Raw genomic sequence first — 15,407 nt, 5'->3', positions numbered from 1 at the left:
CCAACTGTCTATGTTTTGAGCGTTTCCAGCGTCACCAGTTTTACATTCCGATGCACCTCTGCATGTTTACTGTGTCCATTGGACCTTCCCATTGACGATGAAACACAGAAATTGCATCGGAATTAAATATAAGGTACACAATGCCGACATAAGTACAGGAAGATTTAGTCTTCCTACTGTCTATGTTTTGAGAGTTTTCAGCGTCACCAGTTTTACATTCCGATGCACATCTGCATGTTTACTGTGTCCATCGGACCTTCCCATTGACGATGAAACACAGAAATTGCATCGGAATTAAATATAAGAGACACAATGCCGACTTAAGTACAGGAAGACTGAGTGCTCCAACTGTCTATGTTTTGAGCGTTTCCTGTGTGATCAGTTTTGCATTCCGATGCACCTCTGCAGGTTTAGTGTATCCCTTGGACCTCCTATTGACGATGAAGCGCAGAAATTGCATCGGAATTAAATATAACAGACACAATGCCGACTTAAGTACAGGAAGACTGAGTCTTCTTACGGTCTATGATTCGGGCGTTTCCTGTGTCACCAGTTTTACATTCCGATGCACCTCTGCAGGTTTACTGTATCCCTTCGACCTTCCCATTGACGATGATACACCGAAATTGCATCGGAATTAAATATAAGAGACACAATGCCGAATTAAGTACAGGAAGGCTGAGTCTTAGAACTGTGTATGTTTTGAGCGTTTCCTGTGTCACCAGTTTTACATTCCAATGCACGTCAGCAGGTTTACTGTATCCATTGACCTTCCCATTGACGATGAGACACAGAAATTGCACCGGAATTAAATATAAGAGACACAACGCCGACTTAAGTACAAGAAAACTGGGTCTTCCTACGGTCTATGTTTTGAGCGTTTCCTGTGTCACCAGTTTTAAATTCCGATGCACCTCTCCAGGTTTACTGTATCCATTGCACCTTCCCATTGACGATGAAATACAGAAATTGGATCGGAATTAAATATTAGAGACACAATGTCGACTTAAGAACAGGAAGACTGAGTGTTCCTACTGTCTCTGTTTTGAGCGTTTCCTGTGTGATCAGTTTTGCATTCCGATGCACCTCTGCAGGTTTACTGTATCCCTTGGACCTTCCCATTGACGATGAAACACAGAAATTGCATCGGAATTAAATATAAGAGACACAATGCGGAATTAAGAACAGGAAGAGTGAGTCTTCCAACTGTCTATGTTTTGAGCGTTTCCTGTGTGACCAGTTTTACATTCCGATGCACCTCTGCAGGTTTACTGTGCCCATTGGACCTCCCCATTGACGATGAAACACAGAAATTGCATCGGAATTAAATATAAGAGACACAATGCCGACTTAAAATCAGGAAGACTGAGTCTACTTACGGTCTATGATTCGGGCGTTTCCTGTGTCACCAGTTTTACATTCCGATGCACCTCTGCAGGTTTACTGTATCCCTTCGACCTTCCCATTGACGATGATACACCGAAATTGCATCGGAATTAAATATAAGAGACACAATGCCGAATTAAGTACAGGAAGGCTGAGTCTTAGAACTGTGTATGTTTTGAGCGTTTCCTGTGTCACCAGTTTTACATTCCAATGCACGTCAGCAGGTTTACTGTATCACTTCGACCTACCCATTGACGATGAACACCGAAATAGCATCGGAATTAAATATAAGAGACAAAATGCCGACTTAAGTACAGGAAGGCTGAGTCTTAGTACTGTCTATGTTTTGAGCGTTTCCTGTGTCACCGGTTTTACATTCCAATGCACCTCAGCAGGTTTACTGTATCCATTGACCTTTCCATTGACGATGAAAGACAGAAATTGCATCGGAATTAAATCTAAGAGACACAACGCCGACTTAAGTACAAGAAAACTGAGTCTTCTTACGGTCTACGCTTTGAGCGTTTCCTGTGTCACCAGTCTTACATTCCGATGCAACTCTGCAGGTTTACTGTATCCCTTGGACCTTCCCATTGACGATGAACACAGTAATTGCATAGGAAATAAATATAAGAGACACAATGTTGACTTAAGTACAGGAAGGCTGAGTCTTAGTACTGTCTATGATTTGAGCATTTCCTGTGTCACCAGTTTTACATTCCGAAGCACCTCTCCAGGTTTACTGTATCCATTGGACCTTCCCATTGACGATGAAACACAGAAATTGCATCGGAATTAAATATAAGAGACACAATGCGGAATTAAGAACAGGAAGAGTGAGTCTTCCAACTGTCTATGTTTTGAGCGTTTCCTGTGTGACCAGTTTTACATTCCGATGCACATCTGCTGGTTTATTGTATCCCTTGGACCTTCCTATTAACGATGAGACACAGAAATTGCATCGGAATTAAATATAAGAGAGACAATGCCGACATAAGTACAGGAAGACTGAGTCTTCGTAATGTCTATGTTTTAAACGTTTCCTGTGTCACCAGTTTTACATTCCGATGCACCGCTGCAGCTTTACTGTATCCATTGGACCTTCCCATTGACGATGAAACACAGAAATTGCATCGGATTTAAATATAAGAGACACAACGCCGACTTAAGTACAAGAAAACTGAGTCTTCTTAAGGTCTATGTTTTGAGCGTTTCCTGTGTCACCAGTTTTACATTCCGATGCACCTCTGCAGGTTTACTGTATCCCTTCGACCTTCCAATTGACGATGAAACACAGAAATTGCATCGGAATTAAATATTAGAGACAAAATGCCGACTTAAGAACACGTGGACTGAGTCTTCCTACTGTCTATGATTTGTCCGTTTCCTGTGTCACCAGTTTTACATTTCGATGCACCTCTGCAGGTTTACTGTATCCCTTGGACCTTCCCATTGACGATGAAACACAGAAGTTGCATCGGAATTAAATATAAGAGACACAATGCCGACATAAGTACAGGAAGACTGGGTCCTAGTACTGTCTATGCTTTGAGCGTTTCCTGTGTCACCAGTCTTACATTCCGATGCACCTCTGCAGGTTTACTGTATCCCCTGGACCTTCCCATTGACGATGAAACACAGAAATTGCATCGGAATTAAATATTAGAGACACAGTGCCGACTTAAGAACAGGAAGACTGAGTCATCCTACTGTCTATGTTTTGAGCGTTTCCTGTGTCACCACTTTTACATTCAGATGCAACTCTGCAGGTTTACTGTTTACCCTTGGACCTTCCCATTGACGATGAAACACAGAAATTGCATCGGAATTAAATATAAGAGACACAATGCCGACTTAAGTACAGGAAGACTGAGTCTTCCAACTGTCTATGTTTTGAGCGTTTCCTGTGTCACCAGTTTTACTTTCCGATGCACCTCTGAAAGTTTACTGTATCCCTTGGACCTTCATAGTGACGATCAAACACAGAAATTGCATCGGAATTAATTATAAGAGACACAATGCCGTGTTAAGAACAGGAAGACTGAGTCTTCCTACTGTCTATGTTTTTTAGCGTTTCCTGTGTCACCAGTTTTACATTCCGATGCATTTCTGCAGGTTTACTCTATCCCTTGTGCCTTGCCATTGACGAAGAAACACAGAAATTGCATCGGAATTAAATATAAGAGACATAATGCCGACTTAAGTACAGGAAGACTGAGTCTTCCTACTGTCTATGTTTTGAGCGTTTCCTGTGTCACCAGTTTTACATTCCCATACACCTCTGCAGGTTTACTGCACACATTGGACCTTCCCAATGACGATGAAACAGAGAAATTGCATTGGAATTGAATATAAGAGAGACAACGCCGACTTAAGTACAGGAAGACTGAGTGCTCCTACTGTCTATGTTTTGAGCGTTTCCTGTGTGATCAGTTTTGCATTCCGATGCAACTCTGCAGGTTTAGTGCATCCCTTGGACCTCCTATTGACGATGAAGCGCAGAAATTGCATCGGAATTAAATATAACAGACACAATGCCGACTTAAGTACAGGAAGACTGAGTTTTCTTACGGTCTATGATTCGGGCGTTTCCTGTGTCACCAGTTTTACATTCCGATGCACCTCTGCAGGTTTACTGTATCCCTTCGACCTTCCCATTGACGATGATACACCGAAATTGCATCGGAATTAAATATAAGAGACACAATGCCGACTTAAGTACAGGAAGGCTAAGTCTTAGAACTGTGTATGTTTTGAGCGTTTACTGTGTCACCAGTTTTACATTCCAATGCACGTCAGCAGGTTTACTGTATCCATTGACCTTCCCATTGACGATGAGACACAGAAATTGCATCGGAATTAAATATAAGAGACACAACGCCGACTTCAGTACAAGAAAACTGAGTCTTCCTACGGTCTATGTTTTGAGCGTTTCCTGTGTCACCAGTTTTAAATTCCGATGCACCTCTCCAGATTTACTGTATCCATTGCACCTTCCCATTGACGATGAAATACAGAAATTGCATCGGAATTAAATATTAGAGACACAATGCCGACTTAAGAACAGGAAGACTGAGTCATCCTACTGTCTATGTTTTGAGCGTTTCCTGTGTCACCAGTTTAACATTCCGATGCACCTCTGCAAGTTTACTGTATCCCTTGCACCTTCACAGTGACTATCAAACACAAAAATTGCATCGGAATTAAATATAAGGGACACAATGCCGTGTTAAGAACAGGAAGACTGAGTCTTCCTACTGTCTATGTTTTTTAGTGTTTCCTGTATCACCAGTTTTACATTCCGATGCACCTCTGCAGGTTTACTGTATCTCTTGGGCCTTCCCATTGATGATGAAACACAGAAATTGCATCGGAATTAAATATAAGAGACACAATGCCGACATAAGTACAGGAAGACTGAGTGTTCCTACTGTCTCTGTTTTGAGCGTTTCCTGTGTGATCAGTTTTGCATTCCGATGCACCTCTGCAGGTTTACTGTATCCCTTGGACCTTCCCATTGACGATGAAACAAAGAAATTGCATCGGAATTAAATATAACAGCCACAATGCCGACATAAGTACAGGAAGATTTAGTCTTCCTACTGTCTATGTTTTGAGCGTTTCCAGCGTCACCAGTTTTACATTCCAAAGCACCTCTGCAGGTTTGCTGTGTCCATTGGACCTTCCCATTGACGATGAAACACAGAAATTGCATCGGAATTAAATATAAGAGACACAATGCCGACTTAAGTACAGGAAGACTGAGTGTTCCTACTGTCTATGTTTTGAGCGTTTCCTGTGTGATCAGTTTTGCATTCCGATGCACCTCTGCAGGTTTACTGTGCCCATTGGACCTTCCCATTGACGATGAAACACAGAAATTGCATCGGAATTAAATATAAGAGACACAATGCCGACTTAAGTACAGGAAGACAGAGTCTACTTACGGTCTATGTTTTGAGGGTTTCCTGTGTCACCAGTTTTACATTCCGATGCACCTCTGCAGGTTTACTGTATCCCTTCGACCTACCCATTGACGATGAAACACCGAAATTGCATCGGAATTAAATATAAGAGACAAAATGCCGACTTAAGTACAGGAAGGCTGAGTCTTAGTACTGTCTATGTTTTGAGCGTTTCCTGTGTCACCGGTTTTACATTCCAATGCACCTCAGCAGGTTTACTGTATCCATTGACCTTCCCATTGACGATGAAACACAGAAATTGCATCGGAATTAAATCTAGGAGACACAACGCCGACTTAAGTACAAGAAAACTGAGTCTTCTTACGGTCTACGTTTTGAGCGTTTCCTGTGTCACCAGTCTTACATTCCGATGCAACTCTGCAGGTTTACTGTATCCCTTGGACCTTCCCATTGACGATGAACACAGTAATTGCATCGGAAATAAATATAAGAGACACAATGTCGACTTCAGTACAGGAAGGCTGAGTCTTAGTACTGTCTATGATTTGAGCGTTTCCTGTGTCACCAGTTTTACATTCCGAAGCACCTCTCCAGGTTTACTGTATCCATTGGACCTTCCCATTGACGATGAAACACAGAAATTGCATCGGAATTAAATATAAGAGACACAATGCGGAATTAAGAACAGGAAGAGTGAGTCTTCCAACTGTCTATGTTTTGAGCGTTTCCTGTGTCACCAGTTTTACATTCCGATGCACATCTGCTGGTTTATTGTATCCCTTGGACCTTCCTATTAACGATGAGACACAGAAATTGCATCGGAATTAAATATAAGAGACACAACGCCGACTTAAGTACAAGAAAACTGAGTTTTCTTACGGTCTATGTTTTGAGCGTTTCCTGTGTCACCAGTTTTACATTCCGATGCTCCTCTGCAGGTTTACTGTATCCCTTCGACCTTTCAATTGACGATGAAACACAGAAATTGCATCGGAATTAAATATTAGAGACAAAATGCCGACTTAAGAACACGTGGACTGAGTCTTCCTACTGTCTATGATTTGTCCGTTTCCTGTGTCACCAGTTTTACATTTCGATGCACCTCTGCAGGTTTACTGTATCCCTTGGACCTTCCCATTGACGATGAAACACAGAAGTTGCATCGGAATTAAATATAAGAGACACAATGCCGACATAAGTACAGGAAGACTGAGTCCTAGTACTGTCTATGCTTTGAGCGTTTCCTGTGTCACCAGTCTTACATTCCGATGCACCTCTGCAGGTTTACTGTATCCCCTGGACCTTCCCATTGACGATGAAACACAGAAATTGCATCGGAATTAAATATTAGAGACACAGTGCCAACTTAGGAACAGGAAGACTGAGTCATCCTACTGTCTATGTTTTGAGCGTTTCCTGTGTCACCACTTTTACATTCAGATGCAACTCTGCAGGTTTACTGTTTACCCTTGGACCTTCCCATTGACGATGAAACACAGAAATTGCATCGGAATTAAATATAAGAGACACAATGCCGACATAAGTACAGGAAGACTGAGTCTTCCTACTGTCTATGTTCTGAGCGTTTCCTGTGTCACCAGTTTTACATTCCGATGCACCTCTGCAAGTTTACTGTATCCCTTGGACCTTCATAGTGACGATCAAACACAGAAATTGCATCGGAATTAATTATAAGAGACACAATGCCGTGTTAAGGACAGGAAGACTGAGTCTTCCTACTGTCTATGTTTTTTAGCGTTTCCTGTGTCACCAGTTTTACATTCCGATGCACCTCTGCAGGTTTACTGTATCCCTTGTGCCTTCCCATTGACGAAGAAGCACAGAAATTGCATCGGAATTAAATATAAGAGACATAATGCCGACTTAAGTACAGGAAGACTGAGTCTTCTGACGGTCTATGCTTTGAGCGTTTCCTGTGTCACCAGTTTTACATTCCGATGCACCTCTGCAGGTTTACTGTATCCCTTCGACCTTCCCATTGACGATGAAACACCGAAATTGCATCGGAAATAAATATAAGAGACACAATGCCGACTTAAGTACAGGAAGGCTGAGTCTTAGTACTGTCTATGTTTTGAGCGTTTCCTGTGTCACCAGTTTTACATTCCAACGCACGTCAGCAGGTTTACTGTATACATTGACCTTCCCATTGACGATGAAACACAGATATTGCATCGGAATTAAATATAAGAGACACAACGCCGACTTAACTACAAGAAAACTGAGTCTTCTTACGGTCTATGTTTTGAGCGTTTCCTGTGTCACCAGTCTTACATTCCGATGCACCTCTGCAGGTTTACTGTATCCGTTGGACCTTCCCATTGACGATGAAACACAGAAATTGCATCGGAATTAAATATAAGATTCACAATGGCGACTTAAGTACAGGAAGACTGAGTCTTCCTACGGTCAATGTTTTGAGCGTTTCCTGTGTCACCAGTTTTAAATTCCCATGCACCTCTCCAGGTTTAATGTATCCATTGGACCTTCCCATTGACGATGAAATACAGAAATTGCATCGGAATTAAATATTAGAGACACAATGCCGACTTAAGAACAGGAAGACTGAGTCATCCTACTGTCTATGTTTTGAGCGTTTCCTGCGTCACCAGTTTTACATTCCGATGCACCTCTGCAAGTTTACTGTATCCCTTGCACCTTCACAGTCACGATCATACACAGAAATTGCATCGGAATTAAATATAAGGGACACAATGCCGTGTTAAGAACAAGAAGACTGAGTCTTCCTACTGTCTATGTTTTTTAGCGCTTCCTGTGTCACCAGTTTTACATTCCGATGCACCTCTGCAGGTTTTCTGTATCCCTTGGGCCTTCCCATTGACGATGAAACACAGAAATTGCATCGGAATTAATTATAAGAGACACAATGCCGACTTAACTACAGGAAGACTGAGTCTTCCTACTGTCTATGCTTTGAGCGTTTCCTGTGTCACCAGTTTTACATTCCGTTTCACCTCTGCAGGTTTACTGTATCCATTGGACCTTCCCATTGACGATGAATCACAGAAATTGCATCGGATTGTAATATAAGATACACGATGCTGACGTAAGTACAGGAAGACTGAGTCTTCCCACTCTCTATGTTTTGAGCATTTCCTGTGTGATCAGTTTTGCATTCCGATGCACCTCTGCAGGTTTACAGTATCCCTTGGAACTTCCCATTGACGATGAAACACGGAAATTGCATCGGAAATAAATATAAGAGACAGAATGCCGACATAAGTACAGGAAGATTTAGTCTTCCTACTGTCTATGTTTTGAGCGTTTCCAGCGTCACCAGTTTTACATTCCGATGCACCTCTGCAGGTTTACTGTGTCCATTTTACCTTCCCATTGACGATGAAACACAGAAATTACATCGGAATTAAATATAAGAGACACAATGCCGACTTAAGTACAGGAAGACTGAGTGTTCCTACTGTCTATGTTTTGAGCGTTTCCTGAGTGATCAGTTTTGCATTCCGACGCACCTCTGCAGGTTTACTGTGTCCATTGGACCTTCCCATTGACGATGAAGTACAGAAATTGCATCGGAATTAAATATAAGAGACACAATGGCGACTTAAGTACAGGAAGACTGAGTTTCGTAATGTCTATGTTTTAAACGTTTCCTGTGTCACCAGTTTTACATTCCGATGCACCTCTGCAGCTTTACTCTATCCCTTGGACCTTCCCATTGACGATGAAACACAGAAATTGCATCGGAATTAAATATAAGATTCACAATGGCGACTTAAGTACAGGAAGACTGAGTCTTCCTACGGTCAATGTTTTGAGCACTTCCTGTGTCACCAGTTTTAAATTACGATGCACCTATTGAGGTTTACTGTATCCATTGGACCTTCCCATTGACGATGAAATACAGAAATTGCATCGGAATTAAATATTAGAGACACAATGCCGACTTAAGAACAGGAAGACTGAGTCATCCTACTGTCTATGTTTTGAGCGTTTCCTGTGTCACCAGCTTTACATTCCGATGCACCTCTGCAAGTTTACTGTATCCCTTGCACCTTCACAATCACGATCAAACACAGAAATTGCATCGGAATTAAATATAAGGGACACAATGCCGTGTTAAGAACAGGAAGACTGGGTCTTCCTACTGTCTATGTTTTTTAGCGTTTCCTGTGTCACCAGTTTTACATTCCGATGCACCTCTGCAGGTTTACTGTATCCCTTCGGCCTTCCCATTGACGATGAAACACAGAAATTGCATCGGAATTAATTATAAGAGACAAAATGCCGACTTAACTACAGGAAGACTGAGTCTTCCTACTGTCTATGTTTTGAGCGTTTCCGGCGTCACCAGTTTTACATTCCGATGCACCTCTGCAGGTTTACTGTGTCCATTTTACCTTACCATTGACGATGAAACACAGAAATTGCATCGGAATTAAATATAAGGGACACAATGCCGACTTAAGTACAGGAAGACTGAGTGTTCCTACTGTCTATGTTTTGAGCGTTTCCTGTGTGATCAGTTTTGCATTCCGATGCTCCTCTGCAGGTTTACTATGTCCATTGGACCTTCCCATTGACGATGAAACACAGAAATTGCATCGGAATTATATATATAAGACACAATGCCGACTTAAGTACAGGAAGACTGAGTCTACTTACGGTCTATGTTTTGAGCGTTTCCTGTGTCACCAGTTTTACATTCCAAAGCACCTCTGCAGCTTTACTGTATCCCTTCGACCTTCCCATTGACGATGAAACACCGAAATTGCATCGGAATTAAATATAAGAGACACAATGCCGACTTAAGTACAGGAAGGCTGAGTCTTAGTACTGTCTATGTTTTGAGCGTTTCCTGTGTCACCGGTTTTACATTCCAATGCACCTCAGCAGGTTTACTGTATCCATTGACCTTCCCATTGACGATGAAACACAGAAATTGCATCGGAATTAAATGTAAGAGACACAACGCCGACTTAAGTACAAGAAAAGTGAGTCTTCTTACGGTCTATGATTTGAGCGTTTCCTGTGTCACCAGTTTTACATTCCGATACACCTCTGCAGGATTACTGTATCCCTCGGACGTTGCCATTGACGATGATACACAGAAACTGCATCGGAATTAAATATAAGAGACACAATGCCGACTTCAGTACAGGAAGACTGAGTTTTCCTACTGTCTATGTTTTGAGCGTTTCCTGTGTCACCAGTTTTACATTCCGTTGCACCTCTACAGGTTTACTGTATCCATTGCACGTTCCCAATGACGATGAATCACAGAAATTGCTACGGATTGAAATATAAGATACACAATGCTGACTTAAGTACAGGAAGACTGAGTCTTCCCACTGTCTATGTTTTGAGCGTTTCCTGTGTGATCAGTTTTGCATTCCGATGCACCTCTGCAAGTTTACTGTATCCCTTGGACCTTCACAGTGACGATTAAACACAGAAATTGCATCGGAATTAAATATAAGAGACACAATGCCGTGTTAAGAACAGGAAGACTGAGTCTTCCTACTGTCTTTGTTTTTTAGCGTTTCCTGTGTCACCAGTCTTACATTCCGATGCAGCTTTGCAGGTTTTCTGAATCCATTGGACCTTCCCATTGACGATGAAACACAGAAATTGCATCGGAATTAAATATAAGAGACACAACGCCGACTTAAGTACAAGAAAACTGAGTATTCTGACGGTCTATGTTTTGAGCGTTTCCTGTGCCACCTGTTTTACATTACGTTGCACCTCTGCAGGTTTACTGTATCCATTGGATCTTCCCATTGACGATGAAACACAGAAATTGCATCGGAGTTAAATATTAGAGACAGAATGCCGACATAAGTACAGGAAGATTTAGTCTTCCTATTGTCTATGTTTTGAGCGTTTCCAGCGTCACCAGTTTTACATTCCGATGCACCTCTTCAGGTTTACTGTGTCCATTGGACCTTCCCATTGTCGATGAAACAGACATTGCATCGGAATTAAGTATAAGAGACACAATGCCGACTTAAGTACAGGAAGACAGAGTCTTCCTACTGTCTATGTTTTGAGCGTTTCCTGTGTCACCAGTTTTAAATTCAGATGCACCTCTACAGGTTTACTGTTTACCCTTGGACCTTCCCATTGACGATGAAACACAGAAATTGCATCGGAATTAAATATACGAGACACAATGCCGACTTAAGTACAGGAAGACTGAGTCTTCCTACTGTCTATGTTTTGAGCGTTTACTGTGTCACCAGTTTTACATTCCGATGCACCTCTGCAAGTTTACTGTATCCCTTGGACCTTCACAGTGACGATCAAACACAGAAATTGCATCGGAATTAAATATAAGAGACACAATGCCGTGTTAAGAACAGGAAGACTGAGTCTTCCTACTGTCTTTGTTTTTTAGCGTTTCCTGTGTCACCAGTCTTACATTCCGATGCAGCTTTGCAGGTTTTCTGAATCCATTGGACCTTCCCATTGACGATGAAACACAGAAATTGCATCGGAATTAAATATAAGAGACACAATGCCGACTTACGTACAGGAAGACTGAGTCTTCCTACTGTCTATGTTTTGAGCGTTTACTGTGTCACCAGTTTTACATTCCGATGCAACTCTGCAAGTTTACTGTATCCCTTGGACCTTCACAGTGACGATCAAACACAGAAATTGCATCGGAATTAAATATAAGAGACACAACGCCGACTTAAGTACACGAAAACTGAGTATTCTTACGGTCTATATTTTGAGCGTTTCCTGTGTCACCAGTTTTACATTCCGATGCACCTCTGCAGGTTTACTGTATCCCTTCGACCTTCCAATTGACGATGAAACACAGAAATTGCATCGGAATTAAATATTAGAGACAAAATGCCGACTTAAGAACACGTGGACTGAGTCTTCCTACTGTCTATGATTTGTCCGTTTCCTGTGTCACCAGTTTTACATTTCGATGCACCTCTGCAGGTTTACGGTATCCCTTGGACCTTCCCATTGACGATGAAACACAGAAGTTGCATCGGAATTAAATATAAGAGACACAATGCCGACATAAGTACAGGAAGACTGAGTCCTAGTACTGTCTATGCTTTGAGCGTTTCCTGTGTCACCAGTCTTACATTCCGATGCACCTCTGCAGGTTTACTGTATCCCCTGGACCTTCCCATTGACGATGAAACACAGAAATTGCATCGGAATTAAATATTAGAGACACAGTGCCGACTTAAGAACAGGAAGACTGAGTCATCCTACTGTCTATGTTTTGAGCGTTTCCTGTGTCACCACTTTTACATTCAGATGCAACTCTGCAGGTTTACTGTTTACCCTTGGACCTTCCCATTGACGATGAAACACAGAAATTGCATCGGAATTAAATATAAGAGACACAATGCCGACTTAAGTACAGGAAGACTGAGTCTTCCAACTGTCTATGTTTTGAGCGTTTCCTGTGTCACCAGTTTTACATTCCGATGCACCTCTGCAAGTTTACTGTATCCCTTGGACCTTCATAGTGACGATCAAACACAGAAATTGCATCGGAATTAATTATAAGAGACACAATGCCGTGTTAAGAACAGGAAGACTGAGTCTTCCTACTGTCTATGTTTTTTAGCGTTTCCTGTGTCACCAGTTTTACATTCCGATGCACCTCTGCAGGTTTACTGTATCCCTTGTGCCTTCCCATTGACGAAGAAACACAGAAATTGCATCGGAATTAAATATAAGACACATAATGCCGACTTAAGTACAGGAAGACTGAGTCTTCCTACTGTCTATGTTTTGAGCGTTTCCTGTGTCACCAGTTTTACATTCCCATACACCTCTGCAGGTTTACTGTACACATTGGACCTTCCCAATGACGATGAAACAGAGAAATTGCATTGGAATTGAATATAAGTGACACAACGCAGACTTAAGTACAAGAAAACTGAGTCTTCTTACGGTCTATGATTTGAGCGTTTCCTGTGTCACCAGTTATACATTCCGATACACTTCTGCAGGTTTACTGTATCCCTTGGACGTTGCCATTGACGATGAAACACAGAAATTGCATCGGAATTAAATATAAGATACACAATGCTGACGTAAGTACAGGAAGACTGAGTCTTCCCACTGTCTATGTTTTGAGTATTTTTTGTGTGATGAGTTTTGCATTCCGATGCACCTCTGCAGGTTTACTGTATCCCTTGGACCTTCCCATTGACGATGAAACACAGAAATTGCATCGGAAATAAAAATAAGGGACACAATGCCGACATTAGTACAGGAAGATTTAGTCTTCCTACTGTCTATGTTTTGAGCGTTTCCAGCGTCACCAGTTTTACATTCCGATGCACCTCTGCATGTTTTCTGTGTCCATTGGACCTTCCCATTGACGATGAAACACAGAAATTGCATCGGAATTAAATATAAGAGACACAAGGCCGACATAAGTACAGGAAGAATGAGTGCTCCTATTGTCTATGTTTGAGCGTTTCCTGTGTGATCAGTTATGCATTCCGATGCACCCCTGCAGGTTTAGCGCATCCCTTGGATCTCCTGTTGACGATGAAGCACAGAAATTGCATCGGAATTAAATATAAGAGACACAATGCCGACTTAAGTACAGGAAGACTGAGTCTTCTTACGGTCTATGCTTTGAGCGTTTCCTGTGTCACCAGTTTTACATTCCGATGCACCTCTGCAGGTTTACTGTATCCCTTCGACCTTCCCATTGACGATGAAACACCGAAATTGCATCGGAAATAAATATAAGAGACACAATGCCGACTTAAGTACAGGAAGGCTGAGTCTTAGTACTGTCTATGTTTTGAGCGTTTCCTGTGTCACCAGTTTTACATTCCAATGCGCGTCAGCAGGTTTACTGTATACATTGACCTTCCCATTGACGATGAAACACAGAAATTGCATCGGAATTAAATATAAGAGACACAACGCCGACTTAACTACAAGAAAACTGAGTCTTCTTACGGTCTATGTTTTGAGCGTTTCCTGTGTCACCAGTCTTACATTCCGATGCACCTCTGCAGGTTTACTGTATCCCTTGGACCTTCCCATTGACGATGAAACACAGAAATTGCATCGGAATTAAATATAAGATTCACAATGGCGACTTAAGTACAGGAAGACTGAGTCTTCCTACGGTCAATGTTTTGAGCGTTTCCTGTGTCACCAGTTTTAAATTCCGATGCACCTCTCCAGGTTTAATGTATCCATTGGACCTTCCCATTGACGATGAAATACAGAAATTGCATCGGAAATAAATATTAGAGACACAATGCCGACTTAAGAACAGGAAGACTGAGTCATCCTACTGTCAATGTTTTGAGCGTTTCCTGCGTCACCAGTTTTACATTCCGATGCACCTCTGCAAGTTTACTGTATCCCTTGCACCTTCACAGTCACGATCATACACAGAAATTGCATCGGAATTAAATATAAGGGACACAATGCCGTGTTAAGAACAGAAAGACTGAGTCTTCCTAGTGTCTATGTTTTTTAGCGTTTCCTGTGTCACCAGTTTTACATTCCGATGCACCTCTGCAGGTTTTCTGTATCCCTTGGGCCTTCCCATTGACGATGAAACACAGAAATTGCATCGGAATTAATTATAAGAGACACAATGCCGACTTAACTACAGGAAGACTGAGTCTTCCTACTGTCTATGCTTTGAGCGTTTCCTGTGTCACCTGTTTTACATTCCGTTGCACCTCTGCAGGTTTACTGTATCCATCGGACCTTCCCATTGACGATGAATCACAGAAATTGCATCGGATTGTAATATAAGATACACGATGCTGATGTAAGTACAGGAAGACTGAGTCTTCCCACTCTCTATGTTTTGAGCATTTCCTGTGTGATCAGTTTTGCATTCCGATGCACCTCTGCAGGTTTACAGTATCCCTTGGAACTTCCCATTGACGATGAAACACAGAAATTGCATCGGAATTAAATATAAGAGACAGAATGCCGACATAAGTACAGGAAGATTTAGTCTTCCTACTGTCTATGTTTTGAGCGTTTCCAGCGTCACCAGTTTTACATTCCGATGCACCTCTGCAGGTTTACTGTGTCCATTTTACCTTCCCATTGACGATGAAA

This window comes from Schistocerca nitens, chromosome 8, assembly GCF_023898315.1.
Source record: "Schistocerca nitens isolate TAMUIC-IGC-003100 chromosome 8, iqSchNite1.1, whole genome shotgun sequence".
Lineage (NCBI taxonomy): Eukaryota > Metazoa > Arthropoda > Insecta > Orthoptera > Acrididae > Schistocerca > Schistocerca nitens.
Note: the sequence above shows the minus strand (reverse complement) of the source record.